Raw genomic sequence first — 7,396 nt, 5'->3', positions numbered from 1 at the left:
AACTGGTCAAATGATGGCAACGGCAAAAGTCTTTCACTAATATTCTGCACAGGAGTTCAGCTTGCTTTCCTCGATTCACTTCGAACACATCAGAGCTACAGAGCAGTCAATAACCCCATCACGAGTTTCACATCGTGCGGTAGGTTAGAAAAGGACTCAAAATCTCTACCTTCTGTGCATTGTACAGTATACATTGGTCGAGTAGACACTGATACTCATGGTAAAATAAAAACATCATTTTGTTTAATATTTCAGTAGCAGCATGGATCCGTTCCATAAGATCCTCTTCTGACGTTACGGCAGTAGTTTACACGATATTCGTAATACCCCACGGAAAATAGTGGAGATCTACAAGAACTGGTGACCATGGTATCCACGGAACAGATCCTTATCTTTGCGAGTATACATCTACTCCCACAAACAAGTCATTTACATTTTCTACTCCAGATTCTGATATTTATAAATCAGAATCTGCAATCTGTTCAGTAGGCTCGGCTGCTTTGTCGCCATTGACTGGAGTCTGATTTTGGTTTTCCTGATTTGTGTCCATGCTTTCAGGCTTTCCGATTTTTGTCATAACCTCACAATAAACTACAGTCCTGTGTCCATTTTTCATTGAATACTCTTCTTTCATCGATGTATTTCCTTTCTCCAGACTTTGATTTTTGTTGAGAAATTGATACCATGCTGAACAAATTATCTTTATAGTACAGATTAAGATTGGAATAATAGAAATAAATGAAAAGTAGATCCTGGATTTATGTACATCATACGGCTAAAGATTCACAGTGAAGCAGGATAACAATAACAATATAATGTGAGCTTAAAAGTCTTTCCAACCGAATCGATTTTAAATCATTTTCTCGGGTTTCCAGCCGGTTTATTGCATTAATGTCCGAGCAGAATATTTCGCTAGTAAAACTTACTGTCCTTTTCAAGAGTGACAGGAGCTGTTCCAAAATTGTAAAAATACTGTTTGTACAGGGAAAGAAGGTGGTTTGGCTCAGGGAAATGCGGAGAAGAGGAGAATGAACTGCCACCGCTGTGTGAGGTGACGTTAGAGAGCGAATGATAGGGACTTCTCGACCAGTGCTGACAACCCACCAGCGAGCGAGCCTCGGACCGATCAGCAACGAAAGTATATCTCACACACGGAAGTAACAAGGATTTGCGAAAGCACATTATAGAGGCGTTCGTGTTTTAACAAACACGTTAGTTACTTATTTCCCAATTGACACACAAGCATTAAAAAAGCCCTTCACCACCCCACCATAGTGAGACAATCGTTAGCGTGAGATAGCGTACACAGAGATCAGTAGACCTGAAACGTTTCAGCTTTTGCCGACAGAACATGATGAGTAGTAGAGGGGAAGCCACCTTCAATTCACGAGCAAACAACGTAACTGATCAGCTTTTTTCTTCAGCCAAGCCATGGAAAGACAGAAGACGGAGGGATATATGGGAAGCATTATCGCAACCGTAAGACTGTGGAATGTTGAGAGAGGGGGAGGAGGTAGATATCTGCCAGTGCTGTATTTCGTTGTACCTCCTCACACTGATCCTGACCACTTAACGTGAAATCGCGCATGAAAGACCAAGGTTTCGTGAAAGCGCGTACAGTGACGTTTACCTTTAAGTCTGGTAAATATTTGTAACAGTGAGTGTGAAATGAAAAATTAACGTAACGGCTCACTATCGTGAAAGAAACAGTTAACAGTATGACGACTAAAGCATCGCCTCTCAGTTGCAGCTCGTATATATTGGGAGTAGTGCAGAAGATTTCAATTTTTTTTTAAATTTTGTCGATGAATATGGAGCAGTAATAGGGCATGACGCTGGTGTTGCTTAAATATCGGTTGTTTCGCAGACATATATGAAAAATAAAAATAAAAAAATATTTTTCTATATATATATATATATTTCTTAAAATTATATCAAATCTACGACTGAATATCTGGTGTATGGTTTTTATTTACTGCTATACGCGGAACAGCTCACTTACAAGCGGAAGCATTTTCAGTGGCGTTTTTCTGTTATTGGCTATTCTCGTTCGTGCTGCTGCGGACTGGCATTTTGCCTGTCAAAAGTGTCGAAAACACTGTGAACGTTGCTTGACAGTGTTTGTGAAGCGCAATGAAAAAAAGTACAGGGAGGTCACCACTTCACAGCAGCAATCATGTGAATAGCCCGTGACGAAAAGCACCACTGAAATGCTTCCCATTAAAAATGAAGCGAAACACTTCTGACGGTAATAAAGTCTTTACGCCACATATTCCGTCGGAGAAGACAGTTTTATTTCTCAACCATATCAACATGAAAGTAAGCGACCGAGGCTTGGACAGGATTAACATAGAAATCATTTTATTTCAAATAATGCCTTATAAGATCTCCACCTTTTGTTTTAAGAAAAGTATAGTTTGAAAATTCTTGTCCTTCAGTCAATTGATTTTTCATAGGTTTTCTCATCTGCCTTGAAGAGACCCCCTTTGCAAGAACAACATAAATATTTATTAGCCATTACATAAAACATATTATTGGATTTTCGCTAATGTCTTAACACAGGCATGAGCGTGTCTATCAGCCTTTTCAAATTATTGACGTAGGTCAATTGTAGAATCAATGGCTTGCGTAACGACGTCGACGTGACGTTGCTGCTGACTGGAAAGAAAGGTGGTCATCCGACTTCACTCTGATATCAGTACAACAAGGCTCCATCGATGTGTCACTCTGCCACGTAGTTATATACATCACGGTGTACGTCGGTAATTGTCGCGACTCTCACGTCAGACACACTATTGTGTTGCAATAAGTTTAATTTATTTTCACATACTGTTCCAAATTGAACAATAGCACCGTATATAATTCGCTGTCACGAAACATGGCTTCTTCCGTGTGTCATTTCTACCATAACGGCTGATCGAAACGTGGCGTATAAATTAAAAGCTATTAATAAGAGAGTGAAAAATAGTATCTTTTCACTTCGTGTTACCGAAAGGCAGACTTCGTCTTTCTTCGCCACCCAGCATCTCTTCTGATATAGCTACGGGTACAGACTGTGGACTCCCCTTTATTAATTGATTTGTTGGATTATTCTGGAAACAAAATCAAAACAAGCACCATTCGTGCACTTCTCACAGAATAAATGTTCGTTGGACATAGGATATTGCATTGTCATCAGGGACTAGTGACATCATTTTGTGAACGATGTGACTATCGATAGTTAAATCCGACTGGCGATAATATTATAGTCCAGAACTATTGATTAATCGGTAAGTCATCGATGTTCAAGGTACATGGCTCAAGGAAAATTGAATAATCTGTACCTCCTCAGCCGCTTTCCTTTGTAAGAGACAGGAGAAAGTTTACCAAATTTCTTTATCTCATCTCTATGATCACAGACTTGTAGGTCCTCAGACTACCGGTTTCGGTTAGCAATGACCATCTTGTGATGAGCAGCAAAACACGGGAAAAATCACAAATACAACCAGTGGACTGTCTACGGCTTAAAACAATAAAATAGGTCAAGATGAAATGTATGACATACACAGGTTTACATGTGAAAATTATGCGCTTTGCATATGACGAGGAACACTGTTTTAAAAATGTCTCCTAATGTAGTGGAGCCACAGTGTCATTGTCAAACGATGAATACAAAATCAGCACCAGCATTGTCACACGTACATAAATTATGGTATATACCAAAGTCATCTTGTTAACAGAGGCAGTTTGAAAATGCGGTGGTGCCCCGTCGTGCATAAAGAACAGTCGCTGTCTGTTTGAAAAGATCAAATTCTCCACCACTACGGCTCATTTGTTGCACAGAAACCGGTGGTACACAGAACCAGTTAATCTGTTTGGTAAAGTGTATGGCCCAATGTGTCTGTAACGAACTTCTCCCCATACTCTGATACTGAAGTGATTCTAATACCCCACCTCCATGTTTTCATCTCTCCCCATGTGCGTATTGCAGTTATTTACTATGCCATCCCTTGTGACTACTGCTTACACCATATGTCAACAATTATTGGTTTCCGGACTTATCATTATAGGCATTTCTCTTAAACTTTGAACTGGGATGCGTTTTCGCGTCACGGGGTCGTAGTTTTCGAAGTATTCACGAAAAACCCAAAAAAGTGATCCCCAAACGAACCCCCACTCCCACTCTCATTCCCCATCAGTCAGGTTTTCAAGGATGTTCCTCAAAGCACTTCTTCGGAGCACACTCTAAACATTTTGCAACTGAATGAATTATTCCCCACATTCGAACTCTTTTGGTCATCCTTAACAGGCCGCATTACTCCAGCAGCTTAGTTGAGCATTTATAAACTGCAAAATTTACCTTTGTCTAATTTTTACTTAAGACTTTTAACAGCATAAAATAAACAACTACATCGTTGTATTCGTCAAGCCTTTTGTCTATGAAACTGCTGTGCTTCTAAGGGCTGAATGTGGATGTAATTTGTAAGTAGGCTGTTTAGGTTTTTATGTTTGTAACGCAACGTAGCGCTCTATATGAAAATCACTGGCTGTGCTGTGTGCAGTCTGTGGCTGGTTGGCATTGTTGGAATATTCGCTATTGTAGTGTTGGGTAGTTGGATGTGAACAGCACGTAGCGTTGCGTAGTTGGAGGTGAGCCGCCAGCAGTGGTGGATGTGGGGAGAGAGATGGCAGAATTCTGAGAGCAGACGATCTGGACGTGTGTCTATAAGAAAGAGTAAATTTGTTATATTGTATATCATGAGCTGATATATATATATATATATATATATATATATATATATATATATATATATATATAACTTTTGAATATTATTAAGGTAAATACATTGTTTGTTCTCTATCAAAATCTTTCATTTGCTAACTATGCCTATCATAGTTAGTGCCTTCAGTAGTTAGAATCTTTTATTTAGCTGGCAGTACTGGCGCTCGCTGTATTGCAGTAGTTCGAGTAACGAAGATTTTTGTGAGGTAAGTGATTCATGAAAGGTATAGGTTATTGTTCGTCAGGGCCATTCTTTTGTAGGGATTATTGAAAGTCAGATTGTTATGCTAAAAATATTGTGTGTCAGTTTACTGTTGATCAGAATAAGTATAGAGAGAAATGTCTGAGTATGTTCAGTTCTGCTCAGCTGTTTGAAAATAACGTAAGAGGTTTATCAGCACTGTCATTCATAATTTTTCCAAGGGGATGTTACAAATTGTCAACAAAATTAGTGTAAGTGTAACGTTTACAAAATTAGTTTTTTTTCATTACCCTCAGGACACGTTTGAATGAATAATGTTAACGAAATAGCAGACTTTGCTGGTGGCGCGCTATCCCAGTCAATAGACACCAAGAAAGGTCGAATATCGGGAATTTTCGTAAGTCGGAAATTTTTTGCAGTGGTAGGAAGCGGTACCACGAACAAAATACTAGAAATCTGATTTCAAGAATGAGTGTGGGAGTGGAGGTGCGTCTGAGAGTCACTTTTGTGCGTTTTCTTGAATAACTCGAACCCATATCCGACAGCGAAAACATATCCCAGTATAAAATTCAACTACATTAAATTTCCTGTAAATGGTGTCCTGTTCGTTTTGTCTACTGGGCTAATAGTTTACCTGTTGCGAGAGAGATGATGATGATGGTGTTTTGGTTTGAGGGACGCTGAACTGTGCGGTAATCAGCGCCAGTACAAAGTCCCAATTTTTGCACAGTTCATTTTCTTTTCACAATCCAATCTAGTCACTCTCACAAATGATGATGATGATTATGATGATTACGATGATGAAATGATGAGGACAACACAAACGCCCAGTCCCCGGGCAGAGAAAATCTCCAACCCGGTCGGGAATCGAACCCGTGACCCCGTGATCCAAAGGCAGCAACGATAGCCCCTAGACCACGAGTTGCGGACGTAGCGAGAGAGAGAATATGAAAATCTCGCGCATGGTGTTTGAACACCAGACATAACATTGCGTGTCACACGAAATGACAATGGTAGGAGCACCTTAATCATCCTGTACTTTGAATGTGGATCTATGTACTTCCCCTAACTTACATAAGAATTCCCGCAGAGATGAATTTAATATTATTTTCATCATGGCAGCGACAACAGCAACGGTTACGAAATTGGTTAGGATGGAAAACAGCCCACAGTTGCACTAAATTGGGTTTATTTTAAACCTTGGCCAGGGTTTCTGATATAATATGGTGCGCGGGGTGCAGCACATTTGACAACTGTGTGCCCAGTATAACAGTGGTAGTGGCAGAGGACATACGATGCCATATGTAATTTTACTTATGTTCGAAACAGGCTTTTGTCTGCTGAAGTTGTTTTATTGGTCTTGACGCAGCCACTGGGCTGACATTTTTCATTTGTTAGTGTGTATGTAAGTAAAGTGCTATAACTTACCCAATTTCGAACTTTGCGTGTAGATTGTATGACTGGTCTAGATGTTATTTTGATCATGTTTAGGACTTCTGAAGTAGACTATATTATTATAGCAGAAACAATGGTCAAAGTTGAAAATAAACATAATTTAGTGCAACTGTGCGCTTTTTTTTATTAGAGATGAAATTAATAATATCAGCGGAGTAAGAAGCTAAATATTCTTTTGTTAAAGGTGTTACATTGTATTCCACTGACTGATATAGTCCGTTCATTAAAAGACACACTAAATGTCCGATTCCATCAGAAATACTCTGTATTCTAGAGTCAGGGAATCAGCCAGAAGAAGTGTGGTTGCGTTTCTGGTAGCGAGAAGTCTCGGGGGAATCAGCAAAACATCTGTAAGTGCCTATTACGTAGGCGGCTATAGAAGCGTTTCGCTTACTTGAGGTACGGCGAGCACTGCTAAGAGACCGTCGTAAGCAGCTCTTCCGCTCCGTTAATATTCGAAGAGGACCTACGGAATTTCGGCACCATTTACGTCTTCTGCAGGTTTCATTTTCCAGCTAAATGAATTACTAGCGCTTGTTTCAAAGTTCTTTCGCTGAATACATTTTTAATCACAGGGATCGTGTGCTCAGCGCTAATTCACTGGAAGGGCGCATTAAAACCCTGCCCGAGGCAGCGGTGGCTGTTTTGCAGTTTAGCCACAACTTTCCGGTTCGCTGAGCGGGATATATTTCAAAGCCACTTAAAAAATTACTTGCGTGTTAGTAAACCAGCACATTGGGTGTATTGCGACGATTCACCACAGCATCGAAGAAAACAATAAGATATTAACGATAAGAAAATGTGAAGGATTGCTCTAAAGTTTTATTTAAAACGGTTGTTTATTTGTTCAGCATGGGATCCACCTGCTCTCGAACTGATTGTACACATGGTAATGGTCCAGACTAATGTTGGGAAACTCCGTTGTACAGGTTGTAAAGGGTATAAATGCATTTCTGTTGTCGACTGCGGACGGTGGA

Source organism: Schistocerca piceifrons, chromosome 7 (genome assembly GCF_021461385.2).
Source record: "Schistocerca piceifrons isolate TAMUIC-IGC-003096 chromosome 7, iqSchPice1.1, whole genome shotgun sequence".
NCBI lineage: Eukaryota > Metazoa > Arthropoda > Insecta > Orthoptera > Acrididae > Schistocerca > Schistocerca piceifrons.
The sequence above is the reverse complement of the archived record's forward strand: the minus strand, read 5'-3'. Positions refer to the sequence as shown.